The sequence below is a fragment of the Haemorhous mexicanus genome, chromosome 3, assembly GCF_027477595.1.
Source record: "Haemorhous mexicanus isolate bHaeMex1 chromosome 3, bHaeMex1.pri, whole genome shotgun sequence".
In the NCBI taxonomy this organism is placed as follows: Eukaryota; Metazoa; Chordata; class Aves; order Passeriformes; family Fringillidae; genus Haemorhous; species Haemorhous mexicanus.
The window spans coordinates 73,109,264-73,133,107 of NC_082343.1; positions in this window are offsets into that span (position 1 = coordinate 73,109,264).

Sequence of the window (23,844 nt, forward strand, 5' to 3'; positions counted from 1 at the left end):
AGGAGACTTGACAGGTCACATGTCATTTATCATGTGATAAGCTTATTTTTAGATATTTCTCTAGGCAGAATCAAACATTTAAGTATTGTTATAAAGACCTCTGCAGGTGGGATTTTAAATTTTAGGCTGAAAATCTCACAGGATTTAAATGTCACAGTACTAAAATGCTGCAATACAGGTAGAGGAGAGGTGAGCTTTTTGGAGGCAGTAGTTGAAGCAGAAAGAATTGAGAAACTCACACTGGGAATATTTGCACCTGCAACTTCCCACTCAAACCCAGTATTTACTGTGAACAGGCTTTCAGAGACTGTCTAGTGCGACAGTTGCTTGAATTAAATGCCAATTATTCATTACTTAGTCACCAAAATGTCTGATAGTGCATCAGTTTCTTAGCAATTGTACAGCTGGTTAGGGAAAAAATAATCAATACAACACCTACTCAGCAGAATTTATTGATTTTTAGTCAAAACGAAAATGTTATGCAGAGATGGTTCTGACTCAGTGGAAGCCACAAATAGGTATTTTCTCCTGGGACCACTGTACTTGACAAAAGGGGCTGATGCAGCTCCTCTGCCAGAGGCTGCTACCCCAGCTGAGCTCCTGGTCAAGTGCTCCCTAAGGCCCTTCCTGCAAAATCAATCCTGGCAAATCAAAGTGGGGGATGGGGAATAACGAGCTTGACTGTTTAAATGAGTGAGGGAGTGCTCAGGTGGGAAAATCCTGGGAAACAGGATTCTCTTTTCCCTGTATGGCTGAACTTGGAGAGAACACCCTGAGTGCCTGTGACACTTGGGTGTCCATGAACCAGGTTTGTGTTTGTCTTTATTTTGACTCCAGACAATTTGTTTCACTGGTTCCTCTGTCGGGTAGCCAGGGTTACACCTTGGGAGTTTCCAAGCCCCACATCTCTGGGGCACTTTGGTTTTTTCTTTGGTGGTGTTTGGTGGATATGCTAAATATTTTTTATACTAGTGCTGGAGGTAAAACTGTTTCAAAAGGCTGAAGTCTTCTGCACAGAGGAGTCTGTCTCCCAAGATGTCTCTGACTGTTTTGAAATGAAAATGATATTTTCATTGAAAGTGCATGAAAAGTCAGGCTCAAAAAGTGCTGGAAACTGAGATTTAAAGGTGGTTCCTATGCAAAACAGGTAATTCTACTTAGCTGACATAGTGCTGTAGGAAACTGGAAGGGCAGTGAAATGAGTTTGGAAACTCTTCAGGGAAAAATAATGTCAGCAAGCTTTGGAAAAACTTACTGACTTTTCTGGTATACTCTGTCACCCCTCTTCTTCCTGTGTTATCTCTCTGAAGTAGGAAGAGGGAGGTTCATTATGCAGTAATCTTCTCAAAACCTTTGTGAAGAATGCACTTTGGGGCAAAGAATTGAGTGTAAGCAATAGAAAACCAGTTTGCCGTGGAATGGCTGGAAATACAGTGAGGACACCTCTCCATTTCTTTATTACTGAAGAGTGTTTGAAATACAGAGCCTTCCTGAGTTGTGCCTTCAGGGCAGTGGGTCTCCCACACTCTGGTTACATGGTAGCATATGGCTCCTATATGAAGGAAGTAGTATATCCCAAATAAGACCAGCAGAAGGTGATTTTATCCTCAAGTCTCTCATTGGTGGCAGTAATTCAAAAGATTAGCTATTCAGATTTTGAAATCTGGAAAATTTATGAGTTTTGGGGTAAAAATACTGGAATCTTGTAAAGAATTGCAGAAAGAATTGTGCTTTAAATCTGTGTTTAAATCCATTAAATGATGTAACCTAAGAAAATGCATTAGTCTCCTAGTTCTACATTTTCAGTAAAATGTGGTCTGTCTTACTTTTTTGCTTTTGTTAATTCCTTTTTCTGATTCTTGAAGACAGGAATAGTCACAGATTCCGCAGTGTAAGAGGAGAGCCCCTCTTCTTGGAGAATGGGGGCAGTGAACCAAAAGCTGTATGGAACTAGAATAGAATGTTATTAAAGTTGGTCAAAACCCAGTAATTCATTATTACTGGCTAAGCTATTGGTAGCATTGCATGGTTTATACAAGTGTGCTGTCCAGAAACTTCCATTACCTTGGAGAGTCATGAGTTGTTATATTACAGTTCTTCATCTTAGAAGGTGGTCATAAGAAAGTTTAGTGCTGAAACTAGAAGAATTATACCAGAAATAAAATGCATAAGGTCATTGAAAATGCTTACACAAGCGTGTGTGGTTATTTAGTTATAAAAAGCTTTTTATTTAGTAAAATATCTGCTGTTTAGGAAAGGCTGGAATTCTTATAGAGGTTGCTCTTAGACTTAAAATCTTTTAAAAAGTATTGTGAATAATTGCTTGTGGTAAATGTTATTGACATTGACTCATAGTGTCTGATGTACATTGGTTTAATGTTCCAAATAAAAGGTCTTAAAATCCAGATTCTTCTACTTTCAAGTGTCCCTAATGCCCCAATAAATTAACTCTTAGATTAACACTTCATTGAATTAAGGTAATCAAATACGTTCTTTAGAATCTGCATGACTCATAAAAGAGTTCAGATGTGTTTTTCAGAAATAATTAGAAATTTAGAAGCTTTGAAAATCTGCAGTCTCACTTTCTTGAAACTTCTGGGAAACTGAATAATTTTTCTTTTTCTGTCTTTTTCATTCTTCCTGTACCACCATTTCTGAGCACTGCTAAGCAAAGTTGGGCGCAGTGCTGTTTGCGTGTCTCCAGCTCAGGATGTGGACAGCAGTGGTTGCTGTGGGTGGAGAGAGCAGATCAGGAGAATGTGGCTGGAAAGGCTTGGGTCTGTGCCTCTGTGTACTGAGGGCTGTGATCAGCTGCTGCTTGTTTTCAGGAGCATCCTTTCTCCACGTGCATTGTGGTGTGTGCGTCGTAATCATGGTGTAAGGATCTAGCTTCAGTAGGATCGCCTTTCTCTGTATGCTTTAGTGTGAGCAGCTCCAGACTTTGGATAACAACAAGAAAATCTGTCTTCTAAAGAGAAAGGTGCTAAGCCACAGCTGAGGATGACAGACTTTTCCCATGAAATCACTGTATTGCACTATGCATGAAGTGCTGTACTTCTACCCCAGGTAAAGAAATCTTCTGTGAGGAGGAGAACTGAAAATTTAATGTTAGTGACTATGTAAATATAATATGCTTTATTGGGCAAGTCAGTTCACAGTTTCACAAAGTGTGTTGTGCTAGAGAGTGATGGAATGCCATTTCACTCAGGCATGGCATAGAAATTTCTGTGTAGAAATCCTAACAAGGCCTTCTGGAAATGTTCATTTCACAGCCTATAAATAGGTGAGACCACCAGCCCTGTAAAGGGTTACTAGGTTGCTGGCACTTTCTGGGCAGGGAGGAAAGTCATAAAATGAGGATTTCATTACTTGGTTGTGGAACTGGAAAGAGAAAAACATTGCTTTCAGAACTGAATAAGAATTCAGAAATGGCAAAAGGAGCAGAATGCCTTCAGAAGACCGGGGTGGAGGCTTCGTGGGAGCTGTCTGAAGGCTTTTGCTTGAAGGCTGGAGAGCCCCGCTAAGTGAACAACAAAGAAAGATTTTACCTCTCCAGAAAAGTTCTCTGAATTCCTGTCACAGACAATGCCAGAAGTGCTCCTTAGTTGTTGAGACACCAAGTTTTTTGAATTTGACCAAAGAAGAGTTTACATTGGAAGGGTTCTTAACATCATTAGTTGCACATTGAAATACACTTTACATTTACTTTCACTTCTAAATTACCTATAGCCTGTGATTATGCTTAACTGCTCGAGCAGTTGAGCCTGTGATTATGCTTAATTGCTTGATCTTCTGGGATTTTGGAGTGACTTTAACTCTATTTTTCATAATGCTTAACTAAATAGAGTATATCCATGGCTGGTTGTGAAACAAGACCAGTTTGAAACACTAGTGTTATTGGTTTGATTGGTGTCCATGGATCAGGAGTACAAAGGAAGCATTTCTCCAATATATCTGCTCTTGCCTGTTTTGGAAGAAATGCTTTCTCACTTTCCTGAGAGGAGGTATGGCTTTACACAGATGTTTATGTGTGTGGACATAAGGCTTATCAGAAATTTAGAAAACATTTCTTTGACTGGTGGGGTAATGTCAGATGTAAAAGAGCAGGCAAAGCAGAATAGATAAGAAAAAATAATTGTAATATAATTTGTACAATAAAAACTCGATAGATTTTTACAGAGAACAATGAAAATTAGTGTTGTAAAAGTGGCAAACAGGAATCATATTCTCTGCAGCCATTCACATAAATCTCTTTACTATGATGGCAAATTCAGTGTAATTTTCTATGAATTTCTGAAGCAGCTTAAGGTTTTAGATTGAGAGCTCCATTTACTGTGAATAACATGAACCTGTTTCAACTTAAAAAACAATTAAAGATAGTGGCTGCTGATGCCTCCAAACCTTGCAAATATCCAAGTATTTCCAACATTTGTTGTTGGGTAGGTAGAAAGGAGTAATATGGTCTCTACAAGAATATTTTTAAGACCTCATTTAAGCAGCATTATGAATAGACAAAAATGTAACAAATGCACTACAAACAGGTGTTTGGGGTTTAACCTGACCTACTTCTGCTTGCAGTTGCTACAGCTAATGCTGCTGTTTAGAAAACACCATTTTCCTGTGATTTTGTAGACAATAAGAAGCAAGACTTGCTTTTAGCTGCTCTTCTAGATCACAGGCATTTTAAATCAGGGGATAAACATATTCCTGAAGTAGATTTGGCAAAACATTTTGCTTGTTTTTCTGCAGATCTGAAAAATAAGTTTTGGAAATCATTCTGTCAGCTCTCAAAACATGGAAATGTTCAGGTACACCTTAGTAAGAAGGATGTTTAACTTACATTGAACAGGATCAGGAAGTATTTAACAGCTCCTGTAAGTTATTTCTGTCCACTAGGTAAGGGTTCAGTAATTAAACTTTGTTTATTAAGGGTGAAGAAGAGACTCTTTCAGTGATTGCATAATGCTTCTCTTCAACAGCATATAGCGTGTTTTCTGATAATCTTAAAATAGTCACATCCTGACTGTGTGATGTTGGGAGAACTTCTATAAATATGGTAGAACATTAAAAATCTGATGATTAATATTTGGTTGTAAATGTACCTATGCACAAACATATTATTGCCCATGTCTGTACTACCTCTGGAATATGTGACTTTCTTCTGATTTCAAAAAATAAACATGTTAGGTTAATTTAATCACCTTCCCTAAGAAAACAGTGCAGACTTCAGGCAATTCTACTGTTTACCAGAGCTTCCAGATTCTATGGAGGTTGGGCTGTGTTTGTACTGACAGACCAAGGAGAATGTGTTTACATGCTGTGAGAGTATTGGTTTCAGAATTGATATGGTTTTCTGACCTGTAAAACCGTATTTGCTTGATTATTCAAAGTCTGCAAGTACTGCATTCATATCTACTGCTGTAATAGCTGAAAGACTACTTCCCTTGAGTAAATTCACTTGGACAATCTGTGGAGAACTTAGAATCAGTACAATCATAATTTATAACTTTAAACTAATTTATTTTGCATGTCTAAGGAATTGATTTTTTTAAAATCTAAAATGGGTAAATGTAACTTTGAGTAATAGATTATTGCACTTGAGCATATAAAACTTGCATTGGCCAGAAAAGTACCTGACTTGTTGAGAAACATTTTCCTAAAAAGCTTCTTAAATTAAACTTTGTCAATGAAATAGATTTTTGTAGTGGAATGAATAGTTTATTGTCTGGGGTGGATATGACAAAAAGACATCTCACCTCACAGTAAGTTTAAGCAACAACAAAAGCTTTCCTTCAAATTTTCTAGACTTTAAGCAGATTCAACAAATACCTATAATTAATTGCATGAACTCAGTTAACTCTGGAAGAGAGCTGGTAAATTATTTCCTGGGATCCTTTTAGCTTTGCTTTCTTTTTCATTCTTTCCCATAACCTCACCATCTCCTCTGTTCTCCCTGTCCCCCACCAAGGATCTGGTCATTAGTCCTTTTCAAAAGAGAAGTGAGCTTTTCTAGACATCCCTGAATAATCTGTGCCACTTTGGTTATAGCCCTGAGGTTTCTATGTCACAAGCAATGAGTCAATTACTAAATCAGGTGCTAAAGCACCTCATGGAGTTGGTTCTTGTCTAGGGCTTTGTTTGTGGATTTGTTTTCCTCTCACTGCCAGACTGAGCATGGAAATCCCCAGATGTGGACTTTCCTCCCCTGGAATGTGAGCTTTCCTCCCTAGCCCATTTGTGGTGTCAAAGCCACACAAGAGCAACCCCCTCGAGGCAAACCAGGCAGTAACTACTGGCTTCTTCCCAGGGAAAGTAGATTTAGAAGCCAACCTTTAAAGGCCATCTGGATTTGAGATGGGATGGACTAACCAAGATAAATTCAACTAGTACTTAACTAGCCACAGAAATGTGTGTGCTGCTGAGTTACCTGGAGCGTGGCATACCCTTCTTCAAGGAACTTGTCCTCGTGTGGTTTTCATTTCAAAGAGAAAAGTGCCCATGGCTGACAGATAGCATCTTGTCTTTGGAAAGATGTCATTCTTAGAGTCATGGCTTTCTGCCTCAGGGTCAGGTACTGATCCATTTGTTTCTCTCTTTGAAAGAGCATGACAAAAAAGAGGGAGGTAACCAGGGCAAGCATATACATTTTAAAATACATTCCAAGGCATTTTTATGTTATTCATTAGTGCGAGGTGCTTCGCCCACCTTTCATCAGGTGGTATCTGGCTTTACTGAGAGTGTTCTGTCAGATTACAGCTATACTGTCATTTGCTGGGCACTTCAGATCTTGGAATTAGGCTGAGCAGCCTATAATCCTCTCACATCATACCTCTGGCAATCAGGTAACACACTTGCTTTCTGTGTGTTTGCTAAAGGTTTTGAGATAGCTTTGTACTATTTTAAACAATGTTATCTTGATATTCTTTAGACTTGGTTTCAGTGCTTGGTGCAATTTATGCTGCATTTAATCAGTGGTGCCTGCGAGATCATCTTTGTTCCTTTACAATGTAAGTTAATTCCCAATAACACTACTTAAAATAATAGCTCTTGCAAAGTCAGAAAAAGAACAATCTCTTTGAAAAAATCAGGATAAGTGAGAATGAACAGAAGTTTACTCCTTGATTTACAAAAGGAGAAATAAAATCTGATGTATAATTACTTATTTAATCTCTAACTGAACAGAGGCACTAATTTTCTAATGACAATATATGCATGTTAATAGAAAAGTTTAAAAATATAATAGAGATGTTTAGGAATTTTTTGATCAACCAGTCTGGTTCTTTAAACCAGTGGCTCAAAAGCAATAACAAAATGAGCATGTTGCATAACATTACATATGTAGGACTTTTAATGCTGTCTGGGGAGTGCTTAAAGAGGAGGAGGAAGAGGTTGTTCTTGCCTTCTGACTGGCAGCAGGGTCTAGTGCAGACAACTTGAGGACTTCCACAAATGCTACTGCTATGGTCTTAATGGGAAGCTACACTGAAGGAAAATTCAAGCCAGTTTGGATTTATATTGTATTTTCTCTTCCTTCTGGACATGCATACTGGAATCTGGCACTGTCTGAGAGGACAAACTGTCTGAAGGACTCAAGATGGACATATAGGGATCAATCATATAGGTTGCAGAAAAAAAATCACTAAAAATTAGTCATTTGAACCACAGCCACATCAAGCCTTTCCCCTTCTTATAGGCAACCATAAATCCATGGAGATTAAACTATCCTTCCCTTCTCAAGTTCTGCCAAGAAGTTACACAAAACTTCCTGATCAGCATTTTTCTTGATGCTTTTTGCAAAGCTTGGTGTTATAACTCATCTTTATTTAAGCCTGGAATAGTGCCAGGAGAGTTGTATCTCAGTCATTTGAGGAAGCAATTTCTGACACTTGCCCAGTCCAAAAGGAAATAAAACTTCCAAAAAATTTATTTGCAATGTCCGGATAGCTCCTTGTGATTGCAGTCCTTGCAAAGGAGAGTGCAGAGGCTGCTTCCTGCTGGTGCCTTCAGGAGGACACACCACCCTGGGTGTTTGGGAAGGGGTGGAGCTGAGGTGGCACTGTCACCCTCAGCATTAACCCGAGTGTGGCTGGCCTTCAAGAGAAAGTACCATATAAATCCAAACTGACTTGAATTTTCCTTCAGTGTAGCTTCCCATTAAGACCACAGCAGTAGCATTTGTGGAAGTCCTCAAGTTATCTGCACTAGACCCTGCTGCCAGTTAGAAAGCAAGAACAACCTCTTCCTCCTCCTCTTTAGGCATTTTGTTTTTCTTGAACAAACATAATTGAGTTATGAACATTCTTAATGAACATTCTTATTTATTGTACCACTAAGTTTTACTACTGTGCTTCCTCTCCGCTGCTGAGGAAAATCTGGAGTTTTCTTGATAAGGCATTACTAAAGCAGATGGCGAGGTCCAGCTTCTCCTGCTCTGCTCTTCTGCACCTCCACCTGAATCCTTTGATATCCTTATGAATCAAAGGGAACTGATGAAAAGTCTGCCTAGAACTTTCTAAAATCCTAATTGGACTTCTTTCAGGTCATATAGCACTGATAGTTGGGAATGCCCCTGGTTTAATCTTTTTTTGACTCAATACAAGTGCATCAGAGGCTGCTGGTACCTGGAGGAAGGGCCTCCCACGCATCTCAATGAGCTGTGTGACCAGAATACAACAGCATGGATACGCAGACCCTCAGAAACAAAGACCAGCAGTGTGGAAAAGGCTCTCCTTGTTGAGGAGTCCTAGCCAAGCAGCTCTGCAGCTTTTTGTAGGTAACATTTTCTAGCTCTTACGTTTTACGACTGATGCTTAGGTGCAGTAGAAGTGGCCAGGGTGTGAAAAGAACAAACAGTTCAATGTCAAGAGCAAATCATGTGGCTGCGAGTCAGCCTGCTTGCTTGCTGCACTGGAAGTGCAGCCAGGTTACAGCTGGAAATTCCCAGTCAGGACATAAAATTAGAAACTGTTTTGCACCGAAAATAGTGGAGGTGTGGAGAGAGACAGTCATCCACAGCATCAGGGAAACCCCCATGTTCTTGAGAGAGTTTCAAGAAGGTGGAAAATCAGATTTTGTGGTGAAGGTGAAATGGCAAAGGTACCTGGAGGCTTCAGTGCAGTCCACCAGAGATCTGGAGCTGGAGCCAGCTACAGACCAAGCCACCCTGCTGTGCTGCCCACGCCTGCCTGCAGATTTTCTCTGGCAGCAGCCCTATCCCATTTGTCACCCCAGCCCCACCGCCTGTGCCTGCTGCCCCTGGGCAGCCACCGGCACTCAGCGGCTGGTCACAGCAGGGCCCAGTCAGGGGCTTGCTGCCAAAACCTGCTTTACACAGGCACATTCTGGCAGAAGAAAGTCAAAGAGCTTTAGGGATGTTTATTTTTACTTCCACCCTTCTTCTTGCTTATTTTTGGCAAAGGTATATGCTGCACTTGCTGTAGCAGAGGATTGATGAAATGTAGCCTTCCCTTCTTGACGTTACGCTGTTCTCAGGGCAGCAGGACTCACTTCTGCTTTCTCTCCCTGTTTAACAGTTAATGATCTGGAAAAAAAAACAAGGGGTAAGGTGACATTGGCAGCACTGCAGCTCCCAGGGGAGATGGGCTCTCTGTGGGAGCTTGTGCCCTCTCTGGCTGTCTCCAGCAAGTTAAAGTAGCTGCTGGTGCTCCCAAATAGCAGCCACCCCTTCCTACATCTTTTATCCTTGAGACTGGGATGGGGAGGCAATACTAAGAACTGCAGAATATCTTTGAAAGCCATTCTGAACAAGGCTTGACTTTACCATTCTGCACTTTCAGAAGATACATCGTTTTCTCTCAGAAAATGTATGTTCAAGAGATATAAACAGCCAGCTCCAGTTCTAAAATTGTCACCTCATCACAACTGCTCGGGTATCAAGAATGTCAGCAGTACAGCAGGTCGATGACAGCAAGGGACTTTACCTCCCACCCTGGATAAAGACACCATGATCACAGTAATGATATGCTGATTCTCTAGTTTATAGCAGAGAAAAGAATCAGAGGTAGCAAGGAAGCATATTTCAGTTTTATACTCTCAAAAATGTTTCAAGTGTATTTATATTTTTCAATTGGGCGAATTGCTGAAAGATTAGAAGTTTTATTTCTTCCATGAATCCAAGTAAATGTGAAGCATTGATTTAAAAATAAATAAGCACTGATTCCCTTAGTCGCTGTCACTTTAACACTCACAGTGGCAATGCTGCTTGGAGAAGGTGAACAATGTACTTTGCTGGCTTTTAAGTCACACAGCAGAGAAGACAAAGCTCTTCCAGCTCAAATTCTTGATGGTGCACTGCAAAATGATATGATAATTACATCACGTTGAGCACACGTTCACAAAGTCAGCAGCTCGGTTTTGCTTAGCTTGCAGCATGCCATGGGCATTTAGGGATGTTTTTGCATTTGCTGGTGAGATGGAATCTTTTACACATCAGTGTGGCTTTGGGACTGTAGTCTGGAGCTAATCAGGAGGTATCTGCATGGTATCTTCTGTTAGACCTTCCCCTTCTGTTCTTTCAGCCAGATCATACATGTATACTCCCAATACTAGTATTTCAGGTTTGGTATCAGTTTCTTTGGCTATACATTTGTTTCTGAGAAGAGTTCTACTGCATTTTTTTACAGAGGGATGATCAAGAAATACAGTCCCTAGGCTTCAAAAACATAAAAATGTTGTTGGTTCAGGTGCTTCACTTCAGAAAGTTGAAACCACAGCAATTCAGACTTCTCAATTTCCCTGTGTCCCATCATGTGAGACACCTTGAGTTGGGCTATTTGATCTGCAAGGGCAAAATGCTTGCACAACTGGTCACTGGTGGGAGGTGAGATGACGAGGCCCTGGCTGGTGTGTCTGCAGCCCTGGCAAAGGATGTGGGGCTCAGGGATGAGGGATGCTGCAGTGGGGCACAGAGGCTGTGGCACAGGGCTGCTGCCAGGGATACCAGTGCTGCTGGGAGAAGAGAGCAGGGCTGCAGCTTCTGGGCAGGTCTGATCTCTAGACATGGAGCTGAGTGTGGCCAGGAGATTTGGAGTCAGATTTGGGGGAAATACTTCCTTACAGTATGCATGGTGCTTGCTAAGTAGTGAGCTCTTAAATTAATTCCCAGTAACCATGATCCCAGTTCAGGAACAGCACCCGTGGAGGCTTCTGGGACCTGGTTGCACACTCACTACTTGTGCCAGCAGGTTTCCTCACATGAGCAGTCATTGGTAACTGTAGTAAAGGATGTGGGCAAGGCAGGCTGGTCGGGGCAGCTCTTTGGGAGTCATTGAGAACTTTAGGAAAGAAACTGTCCTGTCTTTGACCTGGCTGTGGAGGAGGCAGGGAGTAACTGTTGCTTAAAATGCAGCTCCAAAATGCAGGAACCCGGTCTAGTTTCACCTTTCATGCTCCTTAGGACGTGCCTGCAGAGCACAGCTTATTCTGCTATGACCTGTCACGTAGATAAAGTGGTACAAGCTCATTAAAGTGGATAAAGAGAGCAAGGTTTGTAAAGAAAAGTAGTAGCCCTTGTTACAGCAACCAGTGTACTGGAAAATAAACAGTGAAGATTTCAGGTGCTTGGGCCTTTTCCCAGATTGTCTGCTCCTTACCCAACCACAGGTACAGACATGGTTACTACAACACTGTAGATGTGCTGTAGTAACACAGCTGTTCTCAGGTGGAAAAGGTAACAAAGGTAACAAGCCCTGAAGTGCATGGTTGTATTTAAAAGATACCCCAAAACCCAAAAAAATCCCAACCAACTGAAAAAAACCACACAAGCAAAAAAACCTCAAAGCAAGCCACTTTAACTAAACCATATGAACTCCTCCCAGCTCAGTCCGGATTTAAATCAGGATTTAAGGCAAAGTTTCTCCTGCAACACATTACCGAAACACAACTTTGCAAACAAGTCCAAGTTTCCCATGACCACTTCTGCAGAGCAGAAAAAGCATAAGCTTTTCCATTGCTCTGTAAAGCTGATAATTCCTTTTGCTGACTGATCAGGTTGCACAAGGCATGTGCACCTGGATGCTTGGTGATAACTGGGATCTGAAGGCTCTGTTGGTGCTCCTGGCTGCAATGACGTGAGGTCAGGGCAGGCTGGAAAGTCCAAGCAGTCACTCTGAAAATTGATGAGTTTTGTACAGTTGTGAATAACATGTTCATACGTTTGTTTTCCTGATGCTTCTTGTATATTCAATGTTTTATGCAGTGTCTGGATTTCATGCTACCTTGAATCTCCATATTGCCAGTTCATCGATATGCTGTAGGAATTACAAAGGATGAACCTGGAAGGTTTTGGCCCCTGGCTAGAATGTTACTGGAATTCAGAGTGGAATATGTTTTAGTAACACAATTATTTGTGAAACAGATAAAAACCCCTCATTATCCATCTGATTGTCTGCAGCTTGGTGATCAAGGAGCCCGTTGAAATGTGCGAGGTGATTAGTGCTTTACAAAAAACATCGATTTAGTATGACTGCCAAATTTGGGAATGAATGCTGTAGCCATTTGTGCATGTTACATGTTTTCATAGTTGTTGATCTGGAGATGTAGATCCAAAATCAAAAACAAGCCCTTGAATTTCGGAGGACTGGGGGAATACTGAGCTGCACGGAGCAATGATGAAAGACTGAAATGCTGGATGCCATTCAGCCATGCCTGTTAAAGCAGACTGGACCTTTGTTCTTGGGGGCTATTTTCTAGACTTTTAAAAAATTTCTTTTACTTTATTCCAACAGACTGGCAAGGAAATATTTCAGAACTACAATAGCCAACCAGTAGTATTGACTTTGAATTGAATCTATTTTCTCTATGCATTTGAAATAACAAGGAGATCGTTAACTGTGAGGCTGGTACTGGGCTAAGCAAACTGACTAAGAAGTGGTTACAGAGAATGCAAAAAGCATCTCCTAAGCAAGAGAATACTTCAGATGTGTGAGGAAAAAAGTCTTGGCTTTTAAAGTGGCTCTATAGACAATAGCTCTTTTAGGACACTTGACTGAAAAGTTCCTTATTTGATCTCACAAGAAGATGGAAAATCTCTCAGCACAGAATCCTGAGCCATTAGGAGATGTGGATTAGGAAAGAATAATTTCTGTTCTGAAAGTCAGGGAATACTGCAGCTGAGATTTTTATTCTACAAAGATATATAAAGGGCTAGCAGCAGAACCCTGTGTTGCTGCATTGGCAAGATGACAAGATTTGAAAGTGGCAGATTTTAAATAAATAGGTAGAAATGCAATTACTTAAAATAAATTGGGTTTTGTCTCTCTTTATTTCACTATTTTTCTCACTTTCTTTTATTATTGCTGTTGAGGACTAATTACACTACGATTTGTACTGCAATCTGTAAGAATAATTGGTCCTGTTTCAAAGCAATCCTATAAAAGGGCCATGTTACAAAGCATTGATAGGAGAGTGCTAAATCCATTCCTGTTTGGTGTGCAATACATCTCTGGTAAGAAACAGTACCGATTTCAAGAATGAGTTTCTGTGGTTTTGATTATTTATTCAGAATGCCATCCTGCTGCAATTCAGGATCATGCTAGAAATCAAAGACAGGATTTCATCATTAATGCCTGAGTTTATGTGGAATAAAATTGCTTCAACCTTTAACTGCCCTTTAATATTTTTAATGTGGCGCTTCCTATAAAAGAATGAAAATTAAGAGTAAGGATATGGATAGACGCAAAAATTGGTTCTGCTTTAAAGGTTCATTTCTCTCTGCCTTCCTCTTAAGTGCAAAAACTACTCATGGAGCAAGATTTGGGCTTTTTTTAAAGGGGGGAGGGGTAGACAAGCAGCACATGGTCAAGTATTAACCACAGTAATGTCAGAAACCACTTATCCTCGCTGAAGAAAGGCTGCAGGCATAAATTTGTTTAATGTCTCCTGCCTTTGGCTGCAGGGCAGAAGGGAGGTTCCTCTTCCTGGAGGGTTTCTGGTGAGCAGGGAGCCTCTGAGTGGGCTGGGAAAATTATGCTGCTTCTACCTCTGTGAGAAAGGGACTGCTTGGAAACAAATGAGCACCCATTTAACTCCAAGCCATGCCATGGTGAATAAAACCAACTTACATGCCCAAGGACACGGAGGGAAATAATTTAGCTGCTTATGCCAATGTGAGGGTCCTAGATAATAAACAGATAATTGGAATTGCTAATTTATGAATGTAAATTCAATAGAGATGGCATTGCTGGGACTTGATGGGAATTTTCTGCTCATTGAAATCTTTAAACCAGAGGTAAAAATCTCTCCAGAAAGGTTTAGTGGACAGAAGGGGAAAAGAAATGGCACTCTATGACCAAAAATAGCAAAAGGACATGAATATTTTACTAGTGACAAATAACAAAGAAATTATCTCATGGACTGATTGCCCATTGTGAAAAGTGCAAAAAAGAGTAGGAGTGTCTCTCTGTGAGAGAAAAAACCCCTACTTTTTATGAGGAACAGGTGACTGGCTCTTTCAGTTGCTATCTATAATTTATAGGAGGAAAAGGAAAATTGTGGGTTTTGTGGAGACATTAATCCAAATGTCATATGCTGGCAATCTCATGCTGCCAGCACTGAAACATCTTCAGAATCACCAAATAACATTCTTAATTTTTTTTCTTGGAAATGACTGTTCCAGATATCAAGAAAACTCCAGATTTTGCTTCAGCAGCAGAGAGGAAGCACAGTAGTAAAAATTAGTGGTACAATAAATAAGAATGTTCATTAAGAATGTTCATAACTCAATTATGTTTGTTCAAGAAAAACAAAATGCAAATTAGTAATTTTAGCTGATACAATTTCACAAAGTGGAAAATTCTGAGCTAAGTCATTTGGGGAAAAAAATCTAAATTGTAACTGTAAAATGTCTAAGAATATTTTCCAAGCTGCCTAATAAGCCATAACTGGGAAAAAAATAAGGGTAGATTCATTTGAAGAAAAACAACAACATCCTGGCTGAAAGGAAACTGTTAAAACAATAACCCTTCTCTCCATAAATTTGAAACAAAAATGGGGAAGCTGAGAGTAACAAATACAGGACATAAATTTCTAGCTGGAAAAGCTGATACACCTTTTTCCATGGGATAAGATACTAATTATGTGGAATAAGGTAAGATACTAAACACTTCAGCCCTAGGCTTTCCTAAAAATAAAAATCCACCTTCCCTTCTCAGCCCAGCTGTACTCCTGGTCACCTACTGGTGTTGCTGGCAAAACAAAATCTTTGTCACTAACACCAGAGAAAGGACTTAGAGATATGTATAGATACAAAACAGAGACATCATGGCTATTTCATATGACTGTATATCTTCCCCTCTAGTAATAAATTGGGAGAGGGCTAAATTGCAGCTAAACATTTGAAAAAGTGTAACTTCCCTCCAGGAAATGCAGCAGGCTGAGAGACTGTTGGGGTGAGTGTTGTTGGGGCCACCAGGGAAGCCCTGAGGAAGGAGGGGAGGAAGCTACATCTCAGAGCCATTAGGATTTCAATGGGCACTCCCAACCATCAGTCTGTTGCATCTTAGTCACTGGAAAAATAGCAGAAACCATGATGGGGGGACCGGACTGATAATAATTTGAAAAGAATGTAATGAGTGTCAACAGACTGATGGAAAGCATTTTCCTATCAAACTTGAGAAGTTTGTAATGTTGTTAGAAGAGGTGGTTGATATATATCATAATATTGCCACTGTATATATAGAGCAGTTGAGTGATTTTTTTTTTTCTTGGATAATATTTGACACTTTTGTAGAAACTGGGAGTGATACAAAACCAGTATAGCACACTAACATAAGTAAAGCCTCTTCCAGCTGGATAGTAATAAAAATTATTTACTTCAAGTGCAGTCTCTGTGTACTGGCCTTTTCCTAGTAATATTTCATCAAATAGGCAACCTCCACTCTGAGGCCTGACCAAGCTTTCTGAAGCAGTGACATGAGTAGAGAGCTAAGTCACTTGTGAAAAGGATCAGTTTGAAAATTATGTCTTCAGTGTCCCTGTGCAGCTGGTCTTCCTCAGTTAAGCAGAGATAACCAGACCTTCCCAGCTATCAGTAAAGACTAATGTATTGAAAATAGAAAAATATATCAGATGGTATAAAAGTGGCATATGGGTAGGGATTTGATAATATTAGCCTTATAGAAACAGTTATGTATCTCCAAGGGCTATTCATGAATAATGAAACTCATTTTCAGGTTTCATCTTTGGAGAGCTCATAATTTTTCATAACTGTTTCTTGCCAATGTTCTTTAGTGGTAATTATAAAAAAAGGTTAGTGCTTGCAGCAGGTCCTAGAAAAAAAAAAAAGACTTATAAAATTGAATAGATCAATAAAATAATTAAGTGGTATTTAGTCTTCTTGTCCCCCACCCCATACATTGTGCTGATACTTAAGGCAATTTCTGGCTGTAAGAAATGGAGCTTGAGATGAGCTAAATTTTCATGTATTTAATAAGGTTGAAGAATGCTCTAGAATACTCAATAGAACACTCACTCTGGTAATACTAGACTGCATGGAAATGTAATGTTTGTTTAGTGAGTTTGTTCCTGAGAGCCAGAGTCAGTGGTTTAGGAAACGTCTGTGCTTTCAGAGTAAAGCATACCAGGAGAAGGAAATTTTGGTCAAGTCTATGGGGAAGAGTACCCATAACTACACTCACAGATGTCTCTTCTCAATAATAGCATGACCAGTCCATTTACATCAAGCAGAATGAGTTCTGAAAGGTTTTCTACACCATCTCAGGTCTATCAATGAATTCTGTATTTGTTGGCCAAATTCATTGGGAAATCTTGGGTTTGATTGGAACAAATGAAGTGGCATTAAAGAGCAGGAGTCAGAAATGCTCTACAGGAAAACTGCTAAGGTTGCACAGGGAAAAGCAATAGTAACCTAAAGTTTCTCTATAGCTTGTCTTAGGGTCTCACTTTTAAAGAAGAGAGAGAAATAATTGTCTTTATTTTCAGTTATGTTGCTAGGTCTGTGCAGGTTCATCTGAAGTCTGTTTTTCACCATGTTCAAAGTATGTTAGATCTACTCCTAATCCCTCAGTGCTGTGATTTGCACTTCCTGAGGCAATGGAGCTGGAGCAACACACTTCCCCTTCATCAGCCTGTTTGTAAATGTAACGGAGCTTGGAGAGCAAATGCAGTAGAATATTTTGCTGACTTGCTTGCAAAAACTATTTCCTCCTTTGGTTTTCATTTGTCTCCCCTTATTTTTTAAGGCATGCTACAAATTCCTCACCACCATTCTTCCCTCCCATGGCATGTACTTGAAAAGGCAAATTTGATTTTAGAGAAAAACATGCTGTGTGGGAGAAATACACTTGGCACCTGCAATATCACAGTTTATATTCTGGGGACCAAAAAGAAAAGAGTAGTTTAATTTAAGGGTAGTGTGTTTCACCAAGTTCCTCCCCCGAGAGAGATATTAGGAGGTGTAATCTCCTCTCCCTTTGGCTGGAGATCAGGACAGCCACTTTGCTTGTTCTGTGAGGGAGTCTCTTGCCAGGATGTGCTGTGGTCCTGCTGGGCTGCCCTCAGGTGAGATGGTCTTGTGGCAAAAATGTGCAGCACTGCTGGCTACAACACAGAGTGAATGTTTTTTTGGCTTTGTAAGTGGTTCTGTCAGATGGATGCTTTAAGTCCCAAATCAAAGAGGCATCAACAGAGCTGGGTTTTTGTTCCACCCTGATAATGTTTAGGCATGTTCTCCATGGCAGGCCCTGGGGTATGTTATCTCTCTGATTGCACAGTCAGTGTTTCACACAGCCCTTGGGGCTTTTATAAGTTCCTCACACTCTACATGTGCGTGCTGCTATGGTGCTCTGAGGACCTTGTGATTTAGTTAAGATTCAAGAGTGGGATAGGAAATGAAGAAACACAAATTTCTCCCTGAGTCCTTGGAAGCCAACACTTCTGGAGAGGCATCAGGTCTGCCCTCAAATATCCCCAAAGAGAGCCTTTGCCCTGGTGTACTGGGCAGCCCTCTCAGGGACAGCTTTTCCTCCTAAGTATGTTCTCTGACTTGTGTAACCAAGCAAGAGGGTCCAGCACCTTCCCACCTCCTCTTGTCTGCAAGCAGGCAAGCTGGTGTCCATGGGAGTGGGCAGATTGGCTCAGAGATGGATGATGCTTCTTTCTGAAGGGCCTTTTGAGGTATTTTGTGCTCTCCCTGAGCCAGGTTGTATTGGCAAAATCCACATCATCAGAGTGGTTGTGAAGCGCAGGGGACAGACACAAATACAACTCTAAATGGGAGACTTGGGATGAAGCATAGCTTCCAGCTCAGTTCAGCAGTGTGGACATCCCTCTGCCTGTCTCATTTCTGACTAGGGCTGCAAGTGAAGATTTTGTTGCTTGTCTGTTTAAATGCTGTGAAGTTATATTTTTACTTCTATAAAAGAAATTACAGTTTTACATGCTGCACGAAAAAAGCACAGCACAATCTTTGTGACACAATTGTGCTTTTCCCCCTGGCTTTTCTGCCAGGGGGAAAAAATTATATGACTACAAAATCCTTTTAAAGTAGTACCATCTTCCCTGTGTAAGTGATGCCATTTTCTTTCGTGGCTTATCCTGTCCACTCCTTTGGGGGTAAGTATTAATTTTCACCACTAAACAAAATTCCACACTTTGTATATTAACAACAAAGTAACGTAATGGTCCCTTCTTCCAACCCCAGTAGCAGTGACCATCTGGAGACCTCCCCATTCAACTTTGGATGAACTTCAGCTGAAGTATGAGAGCCACTTTGGCTCCATACAAGCTGTTCCAAGCCTCATTGTTGCTATTAGCAGTTTGTCTTGGTGACAAGGCTGCATTTTGCCTATTGAAGGTTGGGTTTTAGTGATTCAGCGTGTTTCCATTGTCCACAATTGAGAGTAGATCATTCAGGCTCTTATGTTTCCAGTGCTGTGGATACAATAGCTCATTATCCTGGGGTGGCTTTTTTGTTGGGGGTTTTATGGGGGTTTTGGATAGATGCATAATAGATGCAAGCTCTTTTCAGGGGCAAGTTCTTTTCTTGATACCCACGCACAGTGTTTATTGCAATGGGACTCTGTGTGGTTTTAGCCATCAAAGCAAGCCAGGCATGGAATAGAGTGAGGGCTGTAACCCCGAGTTTTTGTTAAGAAAGGCTACAGCTCCTCAGCCTGTATGTAGCTTTGTCAATAGGTGATTGCATCTACATGATTCATCAGGGCACAGGTGAGATTTACAGAGGCCACACAGGAGAAGCTGGATTTTATTGTCCTCTAAGTCCATTGGCAGCAGTGGCTTGGAAAATGATTGCAATGAGGGTAAAGTTATGGTGATAAAGAAAGTTGTTTGAAGGATACATTCTTTGTTTCTGATGACATGAAGCCTGGATTACTGTCAAAACAGTGGAGATTTGGACTGTTACAGGAAAAACTGGAAAACTCCAATAATCTGAATAGCAGTGATGAGAAGGAGTGCAAGGTCGTGAACCTAGAGGCTTAATAATGAGCTCCCAGGAAATGGTCTCATGCAGGAAATGGTTATCCACTGAAAGCCATGGAGACAGAGCAAGCCCCAAGTGCACTGGTTAATCATAAGTTGGCTCTGAGCTACAGTATGGTGTAATGTGGCTGAATAAAGGACAAGTGTGATTCCAAAGTGTTCTGGAGAAGAATTTTTCAGGAGTGGCAGGGAAATATTAATGCTGTTGTACTCACAAACATGCACCTGGAATTGCCTTTATAATACTTGTCACCTATGTTGGAAGACATGGATTCAGCTGGAGCAGGTGCAGTGAATGGCTACAGGGATTAGCATAGGCCACTCTAATATACAGGAATAAACTGTTCTAGCAGAATAAAGGCTAAGGAAGAATGTAACTGTGCTCTATAAATACAAGAATGAATTAAATACATAAATTGAGAAGGCATGTTTAAACAAAACAACCAATATTGCCTTGAGTAAATAGGTGTGTATGGCTTGGCTGTGATTTAAGTTTCCAAACAAAAGGTTCTTGAATATTAATAGGAGAAAGAAACAAAAAACCATACTTGTTAGATTTTAATAATGGAGATGACTGTATGAAATGGTTATTATCTATATAGAGAAATGGAGCCCACATGGTCCCTTTTGCAGTTTGTTCCAAGGCTTTCTGAAGTACATTGCTAATAACATGTTTTGATCTTTGTTAAACATGTATTTGGTGTGTCTGTGTCAGATGTGCCTGAGAAGCATTTACCTTGGCACTAAAAGCTGGTGAATGAAAGTCTTAAATACTCTGGTCTTGGACTAAATCAAGTTGCCTCTCTGTTCAGAGAAGTACAACTTATAAAAGGTACCCACCTTCGAAGATTTCAGGTTAAGAACATGAAGTCAAGGCCCCTCCTTCACCAGAACAGTTCTGATGAGCCTTGTGGGTCCTTTCCAACTCAGAGTATTCTCAGATTATGTGTGCTTCCTCATCCCCATGTCCTTTATCTCTTCAATCTTCCTCTCCCAAGTCTGGCTACTTGAATGAGTTTTCAGCTTTTATGACACTTAATCCTTTTTCCCTCTTTTGTGTGCTTTCTACCTCCTGATGTTTCTCAGCTTGCCTAGACAATGTTTCTGTGCTTTTCGGTGTCACTTCCCAAGCTGAAACATCCCCTCCTGGGTGGCACAATGAAGTGCCCACTGCTTTTCCTCCATACCCTGCAGTGCAGGATCTTGTCTCCCCTTTGGAAGTGGTGCTAGCAGACAGCAGGTACAACCCAGCAGTTGTCCCAGGTCATGGTACAGTGCAGGCAGGGGCCCAGTGCTGCCAGCCAGTACTGACCACCTACTGCCTCTGCTCCTGCCCTTATCTCACACCGTCTTGCAGCAGCCTTTCAGACAGCCTGTCCTCTGCCCTTTCCTCTCCACTATAATGCACCTGGGGATCCTGAAAGGGGCCTGTAGCTGAGGAGTCCCCGCTGTGCCCCAGGTGTCTGATCTTGCACACATGGCAGTACCCTGTGCACCATGTGTCACTATCAGTGCAGCAAGGCAGGACACACAAATCCTTTCACCACTGGCTGTCACACACAGTGACATACAAGAGCAGTCTCTTCAGCTGAAAAAAATTAAATCTCCAGCTCTTTGAAGTCCATTTCATCATGTATTGTGCTGCAGACTTGGTTTGTGACCCTCTAGAGCACTTTCACCCTTACAGTATCAGACCCTAGCCCAGGCTGTAAAATGGCACAGGACATGGCAAAGTGCCCTGGCTGTGTTCCTGCTGCTTTCCCTGAGTGCCCTGCACCCCTGAGCTAAAGACACCTTTTACTGCTGTTCAACAGCAAGTACATGAGGATGCTTGTGCTGGGTGGGAAAAAAACCTTTCTTCTGCTTCAAAGAAAGGTTAGCTTGGAATCACTTAATTGTATCTGGACATTAGTCAGTTGGAGGTGTGGTGAGCTAATTAGGAAGATAGTGTTTTTCATTTGTTGCCTCTAACATTCCTGTAACTGGATACCTTCTTTTTTGTTTGAGAGACAGATGGAAAAATAACAAACTTAGATAAAGCTTTTTTACTCCTCTGGCTTTTTTGCTTATTTCTGTGCCCTCTCTGGTGGCATTGTGGGCATCAATTTAACACGAAGTACAACTGCCGTGTAACTCCAGCTGAGATTTTTAGGCATGCTGTGCACACCTCTTTCTCCCTTTTCAGCTGCCCATCTGTAGGCAGTGTGAGTGGTACTGCTCTCAGTATTCGGGGGGACGGAGCTGAGGGGGGAGGCCTGTGGGATTCCCCAGGTAAGGTACAAAGCCCATTCCCTATTGCAGCTTTCCATAGATTAGTTCCTGGGTGAATCATAAAACTCATAGAGAAATGACTAGCACTTTGGAAGTTATAATGAATTTGTAGTTACTATTAAGTGCATGATACCTGAAAACTAGAAATGCAGGAACAGAGAAGGAGCAGCACTTACCACTTAGCAGCACAAGGTTAAATTTTGCTTTGAATTTCTCCTTTTTATGAGTGCTCTTAAAGAGGGTGAGGGAAAAACTCATATGTGAAAACTGCCTAAAGTGCAATATCAGATGGCAATTGTATTTAAAAATGTCTTAAGCAAAAGCACTTAACAATTTTTATCTCAAAAAAAGCCTTTCCACTATACAATGTCCTTACAGGTTCTCATTACCTGAAGAAAAAACAATTTGCACCAAAACCCAGATTGCTTGTTTGCTAAAGCTCTAGCTTTTGTTTCTTTCAGGAAACACTGGAATTATCTGAGCTCAATGTGTGCTAAGGTTACACCTACCTCCCACTGTGACTAAGCTGCAATGACATGAAACTTCCAACTCTATTATTTCAGTGAATTGTTTTTCAAGACAGCTGTACAAAATGTTTGCATGGGCAGGGTTTGGGGTTTTTCCTTTTTTCTTTTATTTTTTTTACCTCCAGACCTTCCTGCTCCTTGGAATTCCTGTGCTTCTGTAACAAGGGGGTTTGGGAGTCTAATTATCTGGCATAGCAATTTTTCTGTTCATAACTCTGGAGCCATGACTTGGCACTGGGAGCAGCTGCACAAAGCTCTGCTCACAACCACAATACCTATAGGCAGGCTGGGGCGGTAAGCTCCTTTGGGAACTGCTGGGGACTCCAGAGTCAACTACCAGTTTTTCTAATATGAAGACAGCAGAAGTCTCTTAGCTCTTCTCCTGCAGTGTAAGGAACTCTTGCTTACATCCTCTAGCAGCTTGACCAAACTGCTTCCTAAGTTCTTACCCCTGGTTTGATGAAATTCCAGCTTTAGAAAGGGGAGGGCAGAAAGAGTATATAGGCACACAGTCCCCAAAAATGAAAACCAGCTAGGAGTGGGAGGAGGACAGAAACCTTGTTGGGGCTGCTGTGAATCTGATAACCCAGAAATTTAAGTAGCTACTCAGGAGTTTTTTTTTAAGTCTCAGCAATTGTTAATTCAACTGCTAACATACAGTTATAAATGCCACGCAGAATGGGTGTCTGGTTGGTTGGTTGGTTGGTGCCTCCTCCACTGCGTATTTCCCCACACAGCTGTTCTATGCTCAGAAATCTGCCAGCAGCAGAAACTCTGAAGGACCTGTGTCAGAACAGGTCATTGCTGTGATCTTCTGAATGCTTCTTTAGAGGGTTCTGCAGACTGGAGTTGGAGCCCCACTTCAAAAAAAGGTAGTGGAGATAAAGGGACCCTCCACCTACCTTTCCTCTAACTGCTTGGAGCTGCTCCTCTAATTGCATGGAGTAGGGATCAATGCCTTGATCCAGTTTTCCCATCAGGTACCTCTTTACATCAGAGGAAGTTTTAAGAGAAAGACTGCCAAGCATAAGCAGTGATCTTCCAGTAGGCTAGAAGTCAGTCTAGAATGAATTTCCAAGGCAAAGCAGAGTCCTCAGCTTGTTCTGTTCTGCAACACTCCAAGGTGCTTCAAGTCTCTCCAGGAATGCTCTGCACAGCCAAGATTTTATCTCAAACTCTGGCCCAAGACACTGACCTTTACTTTCACAAACAGCAAGTGGTAGGTCTGGGTTTTGGGTGTGCACATCAAAGAGCAACTATTTAAAGTATATATCCAGGTACAGCAACTTGGATAACTTCACTCAGAGCTCTGGTTAGCAAGCTGCTGTAAGACACACCTGCATGATTACAGCACACCTAAATTACTGAACAAGACGTTAGTGAAAATATTTTATTAGGATTCTCAGTTCATCATTACCCACTAATAGAAAAAGCAAGTTCCCTAAAGACTGTGCCATGGAAAGTTCCATGTTCTATTTAGCTTTTTAAATGCAGGGTTTTTAGTTGTGTACCATTTTAATCGTGTAGGAAACGTATTGAAAAAGCTCACTTTGGCATATGGAAAATT